This window comes from Pleurodeles waltl, chromosome 1_2 (genome assembly GCF_031143425.1).
Source record: "Pleurodeles waltl isolate 20211129_DDA chromosome 1_2, aPleWal1.hap1.20221129, whole genome shotgun sequence".
NCBI classification, from domain to species: Eukaryota; Metazoa; Chordata; class Amphibia; order Caudata; family Salamandridae; genus Pleurodeles; species Pleurodeles waltl.
In genome coordinates this window covers 1,141,153,749-1,141,173,912 of record NC_090437.1, presented here as the reverse complement: position 1 = coordinate 1,141,173,912, position 20,164 = coordinate 1,141,153,749, and positions in this window count along the sequence as shown.

Here is a 20,164-nt window from a genome sequence, read left to right as displayed (position 1 = left end):
GTAGCTGCAATAACTGTACACTCGTGTTAGACCTGACAGCCTTAGGGTGGTCACCCCTAACTTTTTACCTGCCTCCCTCTACTTTTTGGACACTGTTTTTGCTGACTTTTAGACTCTGCGCACTTTACCACTGCTAACCAGTGCTAAAGTGCATATGCTTTCTCCCTTTAAACATGGTAACCTTGGATCATACCTGATTGGACTATTTAATTTACTTATAAATCCCTAGTAGTGTGCACTATATGTGCCTAGGGCCTGTAGATTAAATGCTAATAGTGGGCCTTCAGCACTGGTTGTGCCACCCACTTAAGTAGTCCCTTTACCTTGTCTCAGGCCTGCCATTGCAAGGCCTGTGTGCAGTTTCCCTGTCACATCGACTTGGCATTTAAAAGTACTTGCCAAGCCTAAACCTCCCCTTTCTCCTCATATAAGTAACCTCTAATGTGTGCCCTAGGTAACCCCTAGAGCAGGGTGCTGTGGGTGAAAGGCAGGACATGTACCTGTGTAGTTTACATGTCCTGGTAGTGTAAAACTCCTAAATTCATTTTTGCACTACTGTGAGGCCTGCTCCCTTCATAGGCTAACATTGGGGCTGCCCTCATACAGTATTGAAGTGGTAGCTACTGATCTGAAAGGAGTAGGAAGGTCATATTTAGTATGGCCAGAATGGTAATACCAAATCCTGCTGACTGGTGCAGTTGGATTTACTATTACTATTCTAGAAATGCCACTTTTAGAAAGTGAGCATTTCTTTGCACTTAAATCTTTCTGTGCCTTACAATCCACGTCTGGCTGGGCTTAGTTGACAGCTCCTTGTGCATTCACTCAGACACACCCCAAACACAGGGTACTCAGCCTCACTTGCATACATCTGCATTTTGAATGGGTCTTCCTGGGCTGGGAGGGTGGAGGGCCTGCTCTCACACAAAGGACTGCCACACCCCTACTGGGACCCTGGCAGACAGGATTGAACTGAAAGGGGGCCTGGTGCACTTCTTTGTCACTCTTTGAACTTTCCCCCACTTCAGAGGCACATTTGGGTATAAAACAGGGCCTCTGCCCTACCTCATCAGACACTTGCTGGAGAAGAAACCTGAACCAGAACCTGCATCCTGCCAAGAAGAACTGCCTGGCTGCCTAAAGGACTCACCCGACTGCTTTCTACAAAGGACTGCTGCCTTGCTGTTGCCCTGCTGCCTTGCTGAACTCTTGCCTTGCTGCTGAAGTACTCTCCAAGGGCTTAGATAGAGCTTGCCTCCTGTTCCCTGAAGTCTCAGGACCAAAAAGACTTCTCTTTTTCATTTGTCCGCCTTGTGCGGCGAAAAATTCGACGCACAGCTTGCTCCGCGGTGAAAAATTCAACGCACGCCGATCCGGAAAGACCCCGCTCGACGTGACGCCTGCGATGCGACCGGAACTTCGACGCACTGCCTCGCCTGGACAAACGCGTCCGACTCCAGAAAGGAAATCAACGCGACGCCTGCCGCGAGGGAGAAGATTCCACGCACAGCCCACCGGAATGACACTCAGCCGGAAAACAAGCCTAGGATTCCACGCACAAACCCCGGGACATCTGGTAATCTCGCGAACCACAGAAGGAGACAGTCACGTGCCGGAATATGACGCCCGACTTCCCTGCGTGAAAATTAACGACGCAAGTCCATGTGTACAGGGGGGAAATCGACGCACACACCATTTTTCCACGTATCTCTTCTTCTGTGGCCCTTTGCGGAGATTTTCCACTTTAAACCAGGTACTTTGTGCTTGAAAGAGACTTTGGTGGTCATTCTGACCTCGGCGGTAAAAGGCGCCTACCGCCGGTCAGAAATCCTCCATAATCCCGCCGCGGTCGCGGAAACCCGCCACGGTCATTCTGACCCGCAGAAGGCAAACGTCCGAAAATCCGACAGCCACAACAGACCGCCAGACCAGCGGTCGGCGGAAAAGTGGAGGTGACAAAACCTCCACCGTCACGCCAACAGAAATACGCCCATGCCATTACGACCCACGAATCCACGCGGCGGTCTTTCAAACGCGGTATTCCATTGGCGTGACACACCGCCGCGGTCAGAATACACACAAACGAACAAAACTCAGCCACATTGGCCGATTTGAATACCACACACCTGATACACATACACACACCACTCCCACACACACAATACAATATAAAACACACACCCACATCACCCACAAACCCCTACGCCCAAAAATTCTGAAAGAAGGCCAGAGCGAGACACCACCATCCACAAACTAGCAGCCACAGCCACTCCACACCATCACCCACACACTATCCACACACAAAACAACACACACCACCACACTCAACACACTTAACTACACATACTCCACCCCACACATCATACACACCACCCCATGGCACCCCAAAGACACCCCCGCTTCTCAGACGAAGAACTCAGGGTCATGGTGGAGGAAATCGTTCGGGTAGAGCCCCAGCTGTTCGGCACACAGATCCAATACACCAGCATTGCCCGGAGGACGGAGCTATGGCAGAGGATTGTCGACAGGGTCAACGCTGTGGGACAGCACCCCAGAAATCGGGAAGACATCAGGAAGCGATGGAACGACCTACGGGGGAAGGTGCGTTCCATGGTATCCAGGCACAACATCGCCGTGCAGAAGACTGGCGGAGGACCCCCACCTCAACCCCCACAATTTACAACATGGGAGGAGGAAGTCTTGAACATCCTGCATCCTGACGGCCTCGCAGGAGTCGGCGGAGGAATGGATACTGGTAAGTTGAAGCTTCACTACTGCTTCCCCCCCACCTGCATGCCAAATCATACCCCAACCCTCACCCCCATCCTCGAACCCCACCCTCACCCCCACCCCCATCCTCACCCCCACCCTCACCCCCACCACCATCCTCACCCCTGCCACCATCCTCACCCCCACCCCCAGCACACCTATTCCCTGCCAATGTCTCACCATCACAACCCACACATCCCAAAACCTAGGCCTGTATGCGTCCACTAAGCATGGACACCCATCACCAAAGCATGCCCAATGCATATACACATCCCCCCCACAAGCCACCCTCACCAAAGCCCCCACACACGAATGCCAGCACTTGGGGACACAGGAACCCACAGATACACCCATATGCCACACATTGAAACTATAACCATACCTCTATACCCCTGCAGGACCCGACCGTCAACACACCGCCGCGGAGGGCCCAGAATTCTCCACACCCCCCACCCAAGAGGCCGTCAGCGATGACAGCAGCTCTGTCGACCTGGACACCGATGACCAGCCCGGACCATCGGGGACCTCTGGACAGTCGGTTCCCCTAACACAGGCCCAGGCCACTACAGACCCAAACCCCTCTGGGAACACCAGCACAGCTCCCACCCAGCGGGCCCATGCCTCTGTCTCCAGGGTGCGTCAATCTGCGGTGTGTCTACCACTACAGGGCACCCAGGATAACCCACCACCCCAACAACAACAGGGACCTGGGGGCAGTGGTAGTGGGCACACCGGCCAGGGGGCAGAGGCCCAGGGAAACAGGGCAACTCGGAGGGCAGCTGTGCGACAGGGGGGGGACGGGCCCAGGGAACCCACTCTCCACGAGGCCCTCACCACCATCATGGGAGCATACAACCGCTCCCAGGAGACGATGGCGACGGTACTGGCCCGGTTCCAGGAGATCCAGGTACTGCAGGAGGAACACTATCGGGGGTACAGGGAGGACATCAGAGCCCTCACCTCCACCCTGGTTACCATGGTAGGGCTGCTGCAGGACCTCGTCAACACCAGGACGGACACTCAACAACACCCAAGGGCCCCTGCCACTAGCCTGGACCAAGAACAGCCAACCACCTCCGCCGGCGCTAGTGGACAGGAGGCCCCCGCACAGCAGCAGCCCACCAGACCCCCACCTCCTGCAGGAGAAGAACCACCCCGCAAGAGGGCCCTGAGATCTCGCAAGAAGACATAGTAGGATGTCAAGACCCCCGCCAGCAATGGATACCACCTGATGTCATCCCACTGTCCCACATTGTCACCCTGTCCATCCTTGAACTGCCCATGCTCCATCTCTCCACAGGCCTCTGGACAATGCACCTGTGTGACTGTTACTCTGGACTCTGCCATGGACATTCCTTCACCATAGCCCCCACCCACTTGAAACCACCCATCCCATTTTGAGCACTTAAATAAACACCTATTTTGCACAAAACTATCTGGAGTCTGGCTGTGATTTCAATAAATTGTAATTGACATGACAGTGCAAATTATGTCCTTGTACATAGTGAAGTCAACAAACAGCTGCCACAAAGCTGTAGTCCATGGGGAAACGAAGCACAGGACTCGTAGTGGGGACCCCAGATCTGCAATAGGGAGGGAAAAGCCACAACTCAGTCATCATACACTGGGGCAAATAGACAGGCAGCAGAGATGCAGGAGAGTAGTTCACATTTACTAAATTATCTTTGAATTGTTACCTGTGTCCTATTGGAAGTACTGTTCAATGATTCTGTCCCTGTTGTCTGTTTCAGCCCCGTCGTCTTCCTCCTCGTCACTCTCCTCAGGTTCCACCGCTGCCACAACACCACTGTCTCGACCATCCTCCTGCAGGAAAGGCACCTGGCGGCGCAAAGCCAGGTTGTGAAGCATGCAGCAGGCCACGATGATGTGACACACCTTCTTAGGTGAGTACATTAGGGATCCACCTGTCATATGCAGGCACCGAAACCTGGCCTTTAGGAGGCCAAAGGTGCGTTCGATCACCCTCCTAGTACGCCCATGGGCCTCATTGTACCGTTCCTCTGCCCTGGTCCGGGGATTCCTTACTGGGGTCAGTAGCCACGACAGGTTGGGGTACCCAGAGTCCCCCAATAGCCATACACGGTGTCTCTCTAGCTGTTCCATCACGTAAGGGATGCTGCTATTCCTCAGGATGTAGGCGTCATGCACTGACCCAGGGAATTTGTCATTTACATGCGAGATGTACTGGTCAGCCAAACACACCACCTGGATGTTCATTGAATGGTAACTTTTTCTGTTCCTGTACACCTGCTCCCTGTCTCTTGGGGGAACCAAAGCCACATGGGTCCCATCAATGGCACCAATGACGTTGGGAATATGTCCAAGGGTGTAGAAATCACCCTTCACTGCAGCCAATTCGCCCACCTCAGGGAAAATGATGTAGCTCCTCACGTATTTCATCAGGGCAGACAACACTCTGGATAACACCTTCGAAAACATGGGCTGAGACATCCCAGAAGCAATTCCCACTGTTGTCTGAAATGAACCACTTGCCAAGAAATGGAGTACTGACATGACCTGCACCAGAGGGGGAATCCCTGTGGGTTGGCGGATGGGGGACATCAGGTCGGGCTCCAGCTGGGCACACAGTTCATGTATAGTGGCACGGTTAAGACGGTAGGTCAGGATAATGTGGCGTTCTTCCATTGTCGACAGGTCCACCAGCGGTCGGTACACGGGAGGATTCATCCGTCTCCTCGCCAAACCCAGCGGACGGTGCCTAGGAAGGACAACATGGAGCACACAGTCAAGCAACCCACAGGTACGTACTCACAGCTAGCACAGTAAACGATTCTCTATGCAGTGAATGGCGTGTCTGAGTGGCTATGCAATGCCTAGGCCTGTGTGACGCAGTTGAAATTGAGCCATGTGGGCCCTGGAAATGGCGGCTGCCTGACCTGTGAAGTGTGACAATGGGATGTGAGGTCAATGCGCTGGCGTGGCACACCGCGGCGGGCGGCGGGCGAAGACCGCGGCGCGAAGCCGCATTGGTTAACATTGAAGCCTATGGGTTTCAGGAGCCAATGGCGAAGGGCGCCGGCGGTGGCGGTACGCACCGCCGCGGTACGCACCGCCGCGGACGTGACCGCCATTTTCTATCTACTTATCCACTTGCGACTTGAACTTTCACAAGAGAGGACCTATACTGCAAGTGTTGCTGTGACCTCGGTCTGGAAGGGACAATGGCTGCTGCGCCTGGGGAAAGGGCCCCTGCCTTCACTGGAGAGGAGTTGGAGAAACTTGTGGATGGGGTCCTCCCCCAGTATGCGCTACTCTACGGTCCTCCAGACCAACAAGTGAGTTTAATTCAATCTGGATTTGGGGCCACTGGCTGGCTTGGGGGCCTGGCGGGGGGCCTGGCGGGGATGGGGGGGCATGTTGGGGCTGGCTGGGGGCCTGGCGGGGATGAGGGGCATGTTGGGCCTGGTGGGGGGCATGGCGGGGGGCCTGGCGGGGATGGGGGGCGTTGGGCCTGGCTTGGGGGCCTGGCGGGGGCCTGGCGGGGATGGGGGGGCATGTTGGGGCTGGCGGGGGGCCTGGCGGGGATGGGGGGCATGTTGGGCCTGGTGGGGGGCATGGCGGGGGGCCTAGCGGGGATGGGGGGCGTAGGGCCTGGCTTGGGGGCCTGGCGGGGGGCCTGGTGGGGATGGGGGGGCATGTTGGGGCTGGCGGGGGCCTGGCGGGGATGGGGGGCATGTTGGGCCTGGTGGGGGGCATGGCGGGGGGCCTGGCGGGGATGGGGGGCATGTTGGGGCTGGCGGGGGCATGGCGGGGGCCTGGCGGGGATGGGGGGCATGTTGGGCCTGGCGGGGGGCCTGGCGGGGGGCCTGGCGGGGATGGGGGGCATGTTGGGCCTGGCGGGGGCCTGGCGGGGATGGGGGGGCATGTTGGGCCTGGTGGGGGGCATGGCGGGGGGCCTGGCGGGGATGGGGGGCGTTGGGCCTGGCTTGGGGGCCTGGCGGGGGGCCTGGCGGGGATGGGGGGGCATGTTGGGGCTGGCGGGGGGCCTGGCGGGGATGGGGGGCATGTTGGGCCTGGTGGGGGGCATGGCGGGGGGCCTGGCGGGGATGGGGGGCGTTGGGCTACTGGCAAGAAAATGCAGACAAACTTGAACGTGGTATTTCTCCCTCCCTGTACGTGTCACATAGGTCCGCGCCCATGAGAAGATCGGGATTTGGCGTGCCATCGCCAAGGAAGTCCGGACCCTGGGGGTCCACCATCGACGGGGCACCCACTGCCGCAAGAGGTGGGAGGACATCCGCCGCGGGACCAAGAAGACCGCTGAGTCTCTGCTGGGGATGGCCTCCCAACGTAGGCGGGGTGCCTGCCGTCAACTGACCCCCCTGATGTTCCGGATCCTGGCGGTGGCCTACTCTGATTTGGATGGGCGCGTGAGGGCAGCACAGCAGACACAAGGGGGTGAGTACAAGCATTATCTACTCTGTTGTCGCGCAGTGGAGGTGTCTGGGTGGGGGAGGAGGGCTGTGGGTCCCCCTAGGCCAGGGCGATATCTGTAGGCTGGGCACCCCCGTAAGCCCCTGTGTCCCCAGCCACCACCCTCAGTAGTTTGTCAGTACAGCCATCCCTGGGCCGTGTCATCCATGGGTGCAGTTGTCAACTCTAGGCGTGTAGGGCATGTTCCACGGAATGCGTAGCGGACCCCAAGTGCGCAACTTAGTGCAGGGGGCATCTGTGTCTGTCATGTCCGCTAACTGTACCGGAGATCCATGTACTCAATATCCCTTTATTTCTCTCTCCCCCCCCTTTTTGTTTGTCTTTCTGTGCTTGTGTGCATCAGCATCATCAGGCGGAGGAGAAGTGGCATCGGGGCAGGAGGGAGCTGCATCTCACATGGCCCAGGAGGGCCATGCCACAGAGTCAGACTGGACCAGTGAGACGGAGGGCGAGGGGAGCTCCACAACGGGGACGACTGGACCCTGCAGCGACACGGACACGTCCTCGGAAGGGAGCTCCCTTGCGGGGGTGGCACCATCCGTGCCCCCCGCCATTACAGGTACAGCCGCCACCCAGCGCACCATCTCCGCCCTCCCAGCAGCCCCTCAGCGTTCGCCCCGTGCCCGCTCTGCCAGGAAGCCGGGCATCTCCTTCGCCCCAGGCACCTCAGGCCCTGCCCCTGTTACCCCCGCTGCCCTCAGTGAGGAGGTCATTGACCTCCTCCGAACGCTCATTGTTGGGCAGACTACCCTTTTGAATGCCATCCAGGGGGTGGAGAGGGAGGTTCATCGCAGCAATGCGTACCTGGAGGGCATTCATTCGGGTCAGGCTGCCCATCAGCGATCGTTCCAGGCTCTGGCCTCAGCACTGACGGCAGCCATTGTCCCTGTCTCCTGCCTCCCTCTACTAACTCCCTCCTCCCAGTCTCCTGTTCCTCTGCCTGTCCCACCCACACCATCAGACCAGCCTGCACACACCTCAACACCCAAGAGAAGCTCATCCAAACATAAGCACCACAGATCACGCAGACATTCACACACGCAACATTCCGATGCAGACATGCCAACAGTCACTACCACCTCTGTGACCCCCACCTCCTCGTCTCCCTCCTCCCTCCCTGTGACGTCTACACTCACACCTCCATTCACCTCACCATCAGCCAGTGTTTCCATCACCAGCACACCCTCCACTCCAGTCCGCACACGTGCAGTCACCACCCCCACTGCCATTTACACGTCCCCTGTGTCCTCTCCCACTGTGTCTGTCACCCCCTCTTCCACACCACACAAACGCAGCCACCCACCCACCCAACAGCCATCCACCTCACGACAGCCTATCCCTCCTGCACCTGCACCCAAAGACAGCAAACGTGACTCACCTACAACCACATCCTCTCCCTCCACTCCCATTCCCACTGTACCTACCACTCTCCATTGTCCCAAGAAACTCTTCCTCGCCACTGCTAACTTCTTTCCTGACCCTGAGCCCCCCCTCCTTCTCGTCGGGGTAAGAAGAGCACCTCAGCCACCACCAGCCCTGCAGCCCCCTTGACAAGGGTGCAGGGGTATTGGAGCCCACCAGCCCGCATGTCTGGATCTTCGCCCAGCAGCAAGGGGACAGCCAGCCCACCCCCTGGGAAGAGGAGCAGAAGGCGGAAGGGGCGCCGCAGGAGCCCGGCTTCTACATCCCCCCCGGACACCACCCAGAGACAGTCACCAGCCACAGCTCCAAAGGGAGGAAAGGGCCACAGACTCCCGACTAAGGAGGGCAAGGGCAGCAAGTCGGAGAGGTCAGGCTGCAGGCCTGCTGCCCAGGAGGAGCCCACCACCCCCATAGCCGCTGCCCAGGGAGGACCCAGCCCAGCTGGCCAGGAGGGCCCCACCACCCACAGCCCAGGTGGGCATTGAAGGAGCAACATCCCCGCTGCCCAGGAGGGCACCACCAGGCAATGAGCAGTTGGCCATAGACCGGCCGCCGTCTCAAGCCCCGCTGAACTGGGCCCCGCCGTCTCAAGCACCGCTCCGCTGGGCCCCGCCGTCTCAAGCACCGCTGAACTGGGCCCCGCCGTCTCAAGCACCGCTGAACTGGGCCCCGCCATCTCAAGAACCGCTGAACTGGGCCCCGCCGTCTCAAGCACCGCTGAACTGGGCCCCGCCGTCTCAAGAACCGCTGAACTGGGCCCCGCCGTCTCAAGCACCGCTCCGCTGGGCCCCGCCGTCTCAAGAACCGCTGAACTGGGCCCCGCCGTCTCAAGCACCGCTGAACTGGGCCCCGCCGTCTCAAGCACCGCTGAACTGGGCCCCGCCGTCTCAAGAACCGCTGAACTGGGCCCCGCCGTCTCAAGCACCGCTCCGCTGGGCCCCGCCGTCTCAAGAACCGCTGAACTGGGCCCCGCCGTCTCAAGCACCGCTCCGCTGGGCCCCGCCGTCTCAAGCACCGCTGAACTGGGCCCCGCCGTCTCAAGAACCGCTGAACTGGGCCCCGCCGTCTCCAGCACCGCTCCGCTGGGCCCCGCCGTCTCAAGAACTGCTGAACTGGGCCCTTCAAGGCAAGACCCGCTGAACTGGGCCCTTCAAGGCAAGAACCGCTGGCCCTTTGGCAGACGTGGCAGGGCAGGATCTGTCTCGGGCAGGGCAGCAGGATGTCCTCTGGCCAACATGCCTCCTCCAGTGGCAGTGGGGTTTGTTATGGACTGTTTGGACTGTGGCTTTGCACTCCCCAGGATGGCCCAGTGGGCAGGCCACCCACTGTATGGACTGTATGGACTGTGGCTTTGCACTCCCCAGGATGGCCCAGTGGGCAGGCCACCCACTGTATGGACTGTATGGACTGTGGCTTTGCTCTCCCCAGGATGGCCCAGTGGGCAGGCCACCCACTGTATGGACTGTGGCTTTGCTCTCCCCAGGATGGCCCAGTGGGCAGGCCACCCACTGTATGGACTGTATGGACTGTGGCTTTGCACTCCCCAGGATGGCCCAGTGGGCAGGCCACCCACTGTATGGACTGTATGGACTGTGGCTTTGCACTCCCCAGGATGGCCCAGTGGTCATGGAGTCCCCTTGTGGATCTGGCGTCGTGTACTCAAGTGGCTGAGGTGCCCCCCCTTCCCTTCCCTCTGAGGTGCCTGTCCTATTTTCTTTCTGATGCCCCTGCAGTGTTCTCTCCGTGGAGTTCTTGTCGTGGGACTGGGCCTTGCCCCTTTGCACAGGACCCCTGTGGTCCACGGACAGTGGTTGGACTACATTTAGTAGCTGTATATATTTTGTACATAGTTTATTTATTTATTGGGATTACTGGTGTCCATATTTCAATATATCTGCCCGTTTATGATCTCTTCTTTTGGTCTTTGCATTATTTTGGGGGGGGGGGGGTTTGTGGGTTGTGACAGTGATCTGTGGGAATGCATTGATGTGTGTGTTGTAGTGGGTATGGGTGGGTGGGTGTGTGCCGGTAATCTTTTCCCTCCCCTGTGTCGTAGGTGCAGTACTCACCGATGTCTTCCGCGCCGCCGGGTGTGCTCCTGGTACATGAGCAGGTATAGGAGTGCGGGGATGACCTGCAACTCGGGTTCCATACTGCCGGAATCTCGCGTGGAGTGCGTAGAGGTGAGCGTTTTCCCGTTCGTAGTCTGTTTCCGCCGTGTTTTTATCGGCGGTGCTCCCGCCCCGGAAAAGGTGGCGGATTGGTGGGTCGTGATAGGGTGGGCGGTACATTGTCTGCCGCCTGGCTGTTGGCGGGGACCGCCGCGCTGTTTGTTTGTGCCGCCGTGGCGGGCGGAGTGTTAATGCGGCGGGCTGTGTTGGCGGTTCCCGCCAGGGTCAGAATTGCATATTTTGGACCGCCGGCCTGTTGGCGGGTTGGCCGCCGCATTATCACCGACCGCCAGGGTCAGAATGAGGGCCTTTGTTTGCTTTTTAAAGAGTTAAGACACTTTATATCACTTTTCAGTGATATCTCTACAATTTCACATTGCATCTTTATTCGTTTTGACCTGCAATGATCCAGATAAATATTATACATTTTTCTAAACACTGTGTGGTGTTTTTTTGTGGTGCTATATTGTGTTATTGAATGATGTATTGCACAAATACTTTACACATTGCCTTCTAAGTTAAGCGTGACTGCTCGTGCCAAGCTACCAGAGGGTGGGCACAGGATAATTTTGGATTGTGTGTGACTTACCCTGACTAGAGTGAGGGTTCTTGCTTGGACAGAGGGTAACCTGACTGTCAACCAAAGACCCCATTTCTAACAACTTGTAACTCTAACTTCACTTTCTGTTTCAGGGAATGGAGACATGTAAACCTGCTAATTTTACTAATTTTGCCCTTTTAAATGGTGAATCATCAAAAGAAGTAAAGTTAATCAAAAGTGTAAGACTAAATTTGCACATGTAGATGCTCTCACATGTTATTTTACATTTGTGAACGTGTCCCATTAGCTTTACTAGTGTTAATTTATTGACAAATGATTCCATGTGTTATGCTTCTTTACTGCCATTGTCAGGGTCCCACTGTCATTTCACCCTACCACAATCCCAAGCTCATGTTGGGCTCAGAAGGTAGTGCTCCACAACAGTGGTGTTGAGTGAAGGCATTCATCTCTGCCTGGAGCAAGCTGCATAGCAAGGACCGTAGTATACATTGTGCCCCAGTGGAGCAACGGACAGATGCACCATCTTTGTGCGTCCCACAACACAACGGCATTACAGAAAGGGCTGCAGACGCTCCTGTGTCACCTTCAGTAATACAGATAGTGATGGCGCTATCCTAAGAAGGTATTCCCTGATTTGCACTGAGGCGTTACCAAATGCAAATGAGGGAAACACTTTGCCTCTGTGCCTGCGCCATATTGTGGATGCAGGAACAGAGGCAAACTTGTTTTTATGAAGCACAATGAAAGTGTGCCACAAAAAATGTGGCGCACTTTCACTGCACCTCCTAAAGACAGCCCTTTGGAGGGGTGAAAGAGGGGTCCCAGGGATCTCCCAGACATCCCTTTGCAGGTGGGTGCAGTTACTCACTGCACCCGCCTGCAAGGTGACCTCTATCTCCTCTTGAAAGAGCAGGTGGGTCGACACCTGCACTGTTGAACACAGGACAGCTTTTAAACAGCTGCTCGGAATTTCATTTGAATACGCTGCCCCAAGGGCAGCCCAAGTTCACAGCTGCCCTGGGGGAAGCGCATTCTTTCTAATACAGTGCACTGCTCCTGTTTGCACCCAGAACACCTTTTGAAAGGGGAGTCATGCCGCAAACAGGGAAAGTGTGCCGTATTCATGAGATGGCCTCTGGGGTTTTTGTGAGGAGGTACAAATCACCCTGGGTGCATTGACAACAGTCAGAGCCCTGGCATACAGTCAGTAATATAACAACACAGCCTGAAGTATAAAAATTTTTAATTCAGGAAGGATCTAAAAGGAAATCTAGGTTGTAGTGAGAATTTAAATACGCATGCTTCACAAAGCCAGAACTGTGAGGTATGATTTTACATGAATTAATGCTGAGTGTGCTCATATTATGCAGCGCATGCATAATATACATATGTGAATTATAACTGAATGCCAGAAATGGGTGCTACAATAGTAGATCATGGAAATAACTTGAGTTGGGCCTCAGGATAGCAAAGTAAATGGTGGTCAATACTAGGGGTGGACAAAATTACATATTTTCATTCTTGAGTATAACCCAAAATATAGGCCTTGATTCACAAACTTAAATTTACAGATGTAAACTTACTCAAATGTAGATCTATTCCTACAAATAATTGAAATTCTCTCATTTTTTGTTATTCAACATTTTTGAGTAGAACATTACACCTAGGTTTAGATATACAAATGTCACCCCTTCCAATGAGTGGGTGGAGACTTCTATGACTGAATTTACAAGTCTAAAGCTAATATAAGTACATTTCTCAAGTATCTTTTCCTACTGACTGTAGGATCACCACTGAATCCAGGCTCATTCTATGGGAAAGTATAAGGAAATGTAATGAAGTGTATGATTTATTTTAAAAAAAGTGTTTAACATAAAATGGAAATGCAAAATAATTAAAAATAATTTAAAGCTGAAACTAATTGAATAAAAGCAGTTACAGCAAGTTACCTCCTCAAATTAAATGTGCAATAAACTATATAATAGTGTAACAATGTTAATTAAATACATATTTATATATATGCATATTTAAAAAAAACAATTAAAATGGAATTACCCACATGGGTAACATCTTTATTGTTGTTTAATGTTTAGTAAACGTGATAAAAAAATTAGGTATTTCATTACCTGAAATTGTTTTTACATTACTGCATATAAGTTAAAATGTCGAATTTGATTTTCCTAATTAACAGTTTAACTGCTTTGGATAAACCATTAATTTCCATTGTGGTGCCTTAAGAATGCAGTAGACGTAAACGGTTCGTTCACTGCAAAACTAAAGAACATCCTTTTCATGTTTACGCCAGAAGGATTTCCATTTTTAAAAATAAAATCAGGATGTAAGGGAAGGGTTTCCTTTGCATGCAGTTTATTTTTTATTTAGATTAATGTGACACGTGGCTCACTCAGTGTACTGAGTTGAAAATGAAGTCACTGCCATTTGAGGTTGACTGGCTTCACCTTGATTGGTGCTCTTGGGGCATACTTCAGACTCCTGACCACTTATCCAAGCCTGGAAAAGTTCAGCTGAAAAGAGGAAAATGTCCCTTTTTCAGCAGTTCCAATCTTTAGTGCAGCCCTGTTTAGGGAGCACTGCAGAAGGGTGATCTCCATGCATGAGTCCACCAAGAAGCACCAGTGATTTCTTTTGGTGGAGGTAGCCCCTCTGGCCATAGGCAAGTGCTCCCCACCAAAAAGAAAAAAACATTTTGCCCCCCTGAGAATGCAACTGGGGGTTCGAGCCCTCCCAAGTGGACATAAAGCCTACTGTACTCCATTGGTTCTCCAAAAGAAGATAACTAGAGATGTAAACCAGCTGGCTATTTCTGTTGAAGTTGATTAAAGGCAGTTGAAAACTAAACTCAATAGGGAGCTTATGGCAGATAACAGGGTTTCACATGTTCAAAATTGTCATCCTCCTAAGCTCAAGTGGAGTATCCTCTATGGGGAACCTTTAAGGACACACAGAAATTACAGTAATGATGTACACTGTCAAAAAAGAGGTAGTCTTATTTTTTCTTAAAGAGTGAAGATACCAAGAATATTTGGGCTTGACGCCAGAAGGAAAATTGAAGATGTGAGCAGAGATAAACTTTGGACCCCAAAAGCCAAAGTTGGAAGTGCTGATACCTCACGTTTCAGTACTACATACTGCACACAGGCCATGCAAGTCAAGAACAAAATTAAGTAATTTGGAGGGGGTAGTTGCAAACTGATACCAAACCTTTAAGAACTATTAGAACTGCCCAGCATTTAGTTTCAGAATTGCTATAGCATAACGAATTCATTAATAATCAGCTATTTGCCTCAGGATGGGACGAGAATATTTTTGATGATGTTGCAGTACTTCATAGATGTCAAAAATGTGAGGCATGTAAAAATGGATAACGCACTATGGAATATACAATTTTAGAGACTAGAGTAGTTAGAAAGATTAATAAATATAGTCCATGCAAAATGCCCTTTGCCAATTATGTACTATAATGATTGATTTGGAATGGTATCTTAGGAGTACTGTTTTTCCTGTTAAAAAACAGATTTTAAAAGCGCAATTAGGAACAAGGATTGGTCTAGGGTTATGCAAAATCTACCTAATTAGCATTTATGTAATTGCACAAAATGGTGGTGTAATTACACAAAAGTATGAGTTATAGAAATCTGTCATTTCACACTAATTCTTTGCATAAATTGGACTCAAATCAAAAGCACAGAAACCAACAGGCACACGTGTTTTGTTGTGTCAGTGCGTTCACCGTAAATGGTGCTATTCACTGTACATTTTTACCATAAATGGCACATGGTTACGTGAAGTGATGTAATGGACTCATTTCAGACATTTTGATTAGAAAGTGTAATGTAAAATTCCCAACATTAGGTGAATTACACCAGTGTCACTTTAATTTTACCCAGGATTAGATTGTTGCTATCTACTTGTGAGACACTTTCAATATATGCACAGATTGAGATCAATTGAAGTACAATGGCATTGGTAGAATTAAGAATACCCAGGAGGGGATAACAAAGAATTGGTGTTGACACAGTTCATTTTAAGCAAATACACAAGTAAAGTTATGAAGCAACACTGTCATTGGAATGAAATATGGTTTTAACATACTAGGTATGAATGTAGATATCTTCTAAAAGAACGAGTAATCTACCCATCTTTTATTCCAGGTGACATATGGGTAAGAAATGCAGACAGTGAATATGCAGTTAGAGAAATATAATTGCCCATTTGGGCGGTAATTTTCAGCTATGCTGAAAAACAAGAATACAGGTTTTAGTCATTATCATTAAATGTTCTTATTCCTAGGCATATGTATTCCTTGAAAAAGGTTTTGGAAAAGCTTTTGAGTAATGTATGTGACACAGAAGCAAGCAAAATTGTGTACATTGTAGGTTCTTACCCATTGAATGTCGCGACTGGGAAGTTATAGCTATGGTCATGTTTCCATAGGAAATGTCTTTTTGTGTTGCTAATAACTTAATTACTTTGGCACTGTGTGATGACTGCGTATGAAACTGTCACAAAAGTGCTCTTTTTTGCCTAGTGTGTTCATGAAAAGTTTTGAAGAGGTTCACACAGCGGGGGCCAAAAAATTGGGAGATTCCCAAAACATGTTTTCCCCAGTTTCCAATATAATTTCCAATAGATTCTATAAACACAGCCACAGTCCCAACACCTGACTGGAATTACATACATTTTTTTTTAAAAACAATAGATCGTGGTCCGTAAAGAGTGCTTTTGTGATTTGGTGTAAATCTGTGCCGTAGAAGATCCATGCGGCAGACAGATCTCTTGGTAATATCTAATTGGCTGCAAGAACATCAACAAAAATGTGGCAGCAGCCATCTCACAACCTGGGCCTAGGTAAAAAGTAAAAAAAATAAAACGTAAGGGAGCAGAGTACAAATACCTTGAACCCCTAGGCATGAGGGTGGTAGAGTTCCCACCTGGGGCCAAAAACGTTTTTGATTTAAACTTTAACATGAATCCGCAGAGGATCTATGGCATTAATAATTAAAAATAAAGTGCAAGCTCCTGACTATTATTTATTTTGATGTGGGGGTGTGGTCCCCTCGCTGAGCCTCAAGAAGGACCTTTGGACTCTATCCCCCAAGACCATAGAGTTAATTAAGAAGAGGGGGCACACGGTGTGACGTTATAGTTAGGCAAAACATAATGTTTATAAAACACTGAAATTAATTAGTTATAGTTTGCTCAATAACTATAACTCATGCCCTAGAGTAAACATATCTCACATACCTGCCAGGTACAGTGCTGTTGTCAATCATATAATTTCAGGTGTTAGTGTTAATTTATCAATGACGTATTAGAACAATATAAATGGTGAATTTAATTTAAAAAACTAACATTTTATAATTTCTAAGGATTTTAAATATAAAGTCAGATATTATTACAATTCCCAACTAAAACGTCACTTTAAACTTTTTTTTCAGTAAATGTCTGTGGATTTTTTAATGTAAGCAAGATGTCCATTGTCAGACTCAGGTCCTCATTACGAGTTTGGCGGTTGCACCGTGGCAGGTCCGGCGGAGAAGACTGGCATATTATGAGCATGGTGGTGTTCCCAAAGGGACACAGCCAATAGACCACCAGTACCACCAGTGCGTATGGACCGCTGTGCCCGGCAGTAGGCAGCTCCAGTCCAGCAGGGACCATGTTACCGCCAAGCATATTATGAGGTTACACACCGCCAAGCTATCCGGCGTGGTCAGACCACCACTAAAACCCTGGCAGAAACCACTAGTATAAAAGAAGACACTCACTTTCAGGAACACAGACATGTCTGGAGCCACCATTGAACCTGAGTTTTAAGTGTTCCCATTGCTCCTGATCGCCCTACGACTCTAGAACCAGCGACAAAGACAACAACCGTAAGTACACCCACCTAGCACATACTGGAGGAAAAGGCATTAGTACACACCCACACACAACACTCACCACCGGAATGGTGAGCAATAGCCACACACACAAACTAACACCCGCACCAACACACATACATGCACCAATATAAACGCACACACAAACACAACAACTACACAATGCCACACAACACCATCACAACACATCACACCGAGTAGAATGCACAAGGAAACCATGTTGTACACATATTACAACACAATCACATCACATCCACAAAACATGCAAAAACCAAATCGCACAAATACAACACATCCATCACAAAGGAAAGGCAGGACAAGTATGTCTCCATCGAGACCAACAGGGGGTTGGCCAATATCTATTATAAATATCAAAAAAGTACAAATAGGGCCAACTGGCCAGTCCAAATAGTCTAAGTGCCACCAGGCACATATGGCACTTGTGAATGCCCCAACTTGACTCCTTACTGCAATGTGGCCCACACATGGTAGGTGCATCAAGGGGGCAGGCAGGCACCTCAGGGGTGATGGGGTGGTGTTCGGGGGGATGTTAGGGTTTTGGGAGGGGGGTCCTTGAGTTTGCCTTTGGGTTTGGGGTGGTTTGGGCTTGTCTTTCACTTTAGTCTGTGGCTCCTTAGGTTTGTCCTTGGGAGGGGGAAGCTTGGGTTTGGGGAGGTTGAGTTTTTGGCAGGGGGAGGGGCATGGGCATCACCAGGGGGGCAAGGGAGGACTGGGAGGTGGAAGAACTGGGGTTGGTGAGCCACACAGTGCGTTTTGGGGAATCACAGGGTAGAAGAGTGGTAGGAAAGAGGGAAAATTCACATGGGAACCTTTTCTTAGTGACACAAGGGCGGTCATGGGAAAAGCATTTGGTAGTGGAGGGAGAGGGAGTGGTTGTGAGGTGTGTAGGTGTAGGTGTCTTGGGTGCAGGTGTCTGTTGGGTGTGTGACTGTGGGCATGTAGGTGTCTTGGGAGGAGGGGGGAGGAGGTGCAGGGAGATGCCATGGTGGATGGGTGACTGTCTGTTGGGGTGGTGCCTGCAGGTAAGGTGGATGTGCTAGATTTGGGGGTGTTGGTAGTTATGGTGAGTGTGCATGTGGTGAATGTGATGTATGTATGTGGGTCTGCAAGTGTGGTGGCTGTGTATGATGGGACTAGTGGCTGGATCATGGAATGTTGGTGTTGTGACAGCAGGTGTCAGTGGTGTAGTGTTTGTGAAGGAGGGGGTGGATGTTGTTGTGTGTGCAGGTGGGTGTTTCCTGTGTGCATGATGATGGTGGGTTTTGTGGTGCTTGTGTTTGTCACTGCGAACCGTGTCTGTTGAGGTGGATGAACAGAGGTCTGACTTTGTGCTCTGGATAGGTGTTGGGAGAGGGATATGAGACTGGGCAGATGTAGCTGAGGGGGGACGGAAGAAAAACGGACACTGGCTGCCATCAGCAAGGAGGTCAGAGCCTGAAAGGCTCTCTGCAGGCCAGACAGGGCACCGTGAATTCCTTCCAGGAACAGATTGATCTGCTGTACCTAAGCTGCCAGTCCCGGGATGGCATTCACAATGGCTTTCTGACCCACAGAGATGGACCTCAGGAGGAGCCTACTCACTGAGGGCAGCAGGGCTGACTGGGGCAGGTGCAGAGGTGCCTGCAGCAAAAGAGACACCCACCGTCCTGGGTGAGCAGGCACTGGCAACCTGGTGGAGAGCAAAAGGGAGGGTAGTTGGGGAGGTGGTGGACAATGATGTAGGTGGGCTGCTCCCAGATGGGTCCGCCACCACCGGGGAGCTTCCATCGGAAGAGAGATCCGTAGATGGCACAGATGATCCAGTTCCACCTTGGCACTCTCCTTGCCCTATGTCTCACTGGTCCCTTTGGCTTCGCTGGTGTCAGCCTCCTGGGTCCCGTGGGCTGTTGATCCTCACTCACTGGTGCCCTTTCTCCTTCACCTGATGATGCTGATGTACACAAAGACAGAGGAGTAGAGGGAAGGAGAGAGACAAAAATAGGGTGTGAGAGGATCAATACCTACCAACAATTCCCACATGGTATGCCATACCATTACAGTGCATTTAAGTGAATACACATTGTGAATTGCAAGATGCAATGCTCATCATCCAGCTATTGTGAGAACATCTTGACTAAGTAAATTGGCAAGGCTGAAACACTGCATAGCAACATTGTGCTTGCCAGGGTGATGTCATGCATGACATTTAAACAATAAGGTTAGATTCCAGCAACCTCCCAAGGGACTTACCACATCTACTACCATAGCATAGTTGGAAAGGCTAGACCACAGAATGATAGCTGCTACAATAGATTTTGCTGTGTTCTTTGCACACATAGAGTCACCTGTAGCAGAATGTCATGGTTGTTTCACTACACATATCCTACACTCTTAGGGCAACATATGTCAGCATGGTAAGGAGTAGCATGTTCCATTGAGGGTTGCAGTATGACGATTGCAGGTCTGTCATTGCAATGTACAGGTCCTCAATCATAGCATCCTGTTGGTGTTGCAGGTGCGATAGTTGTACATGCAGATGTTGCACTGTGACGTGGACAGTTTTGCTTTTCATGTGGATGTGCAGGTGCTGTGGGAGTCACAGTGATGATGTATGGCAGTGCTATCCGTGCAGTGGCCAAGGACTGACTGGACTTTGTGGCTGGGTGTTGGGGTGGCATGCAGGAGAGGGGCTTTACGTGATGGTGCAGGTGGTGTAGTGGGAGATAGGGTGACGTGGGGAGTGATAGGGTGGTGGGGTAGCATGCTGGTGGGCCGAATTAGTGCTAGAGGCATGTGGGTACATTACCAGTGTCCAGTCCTCCAGGTATTCCAGTCAGACCCTCAGGATGCAGGATGTCCAT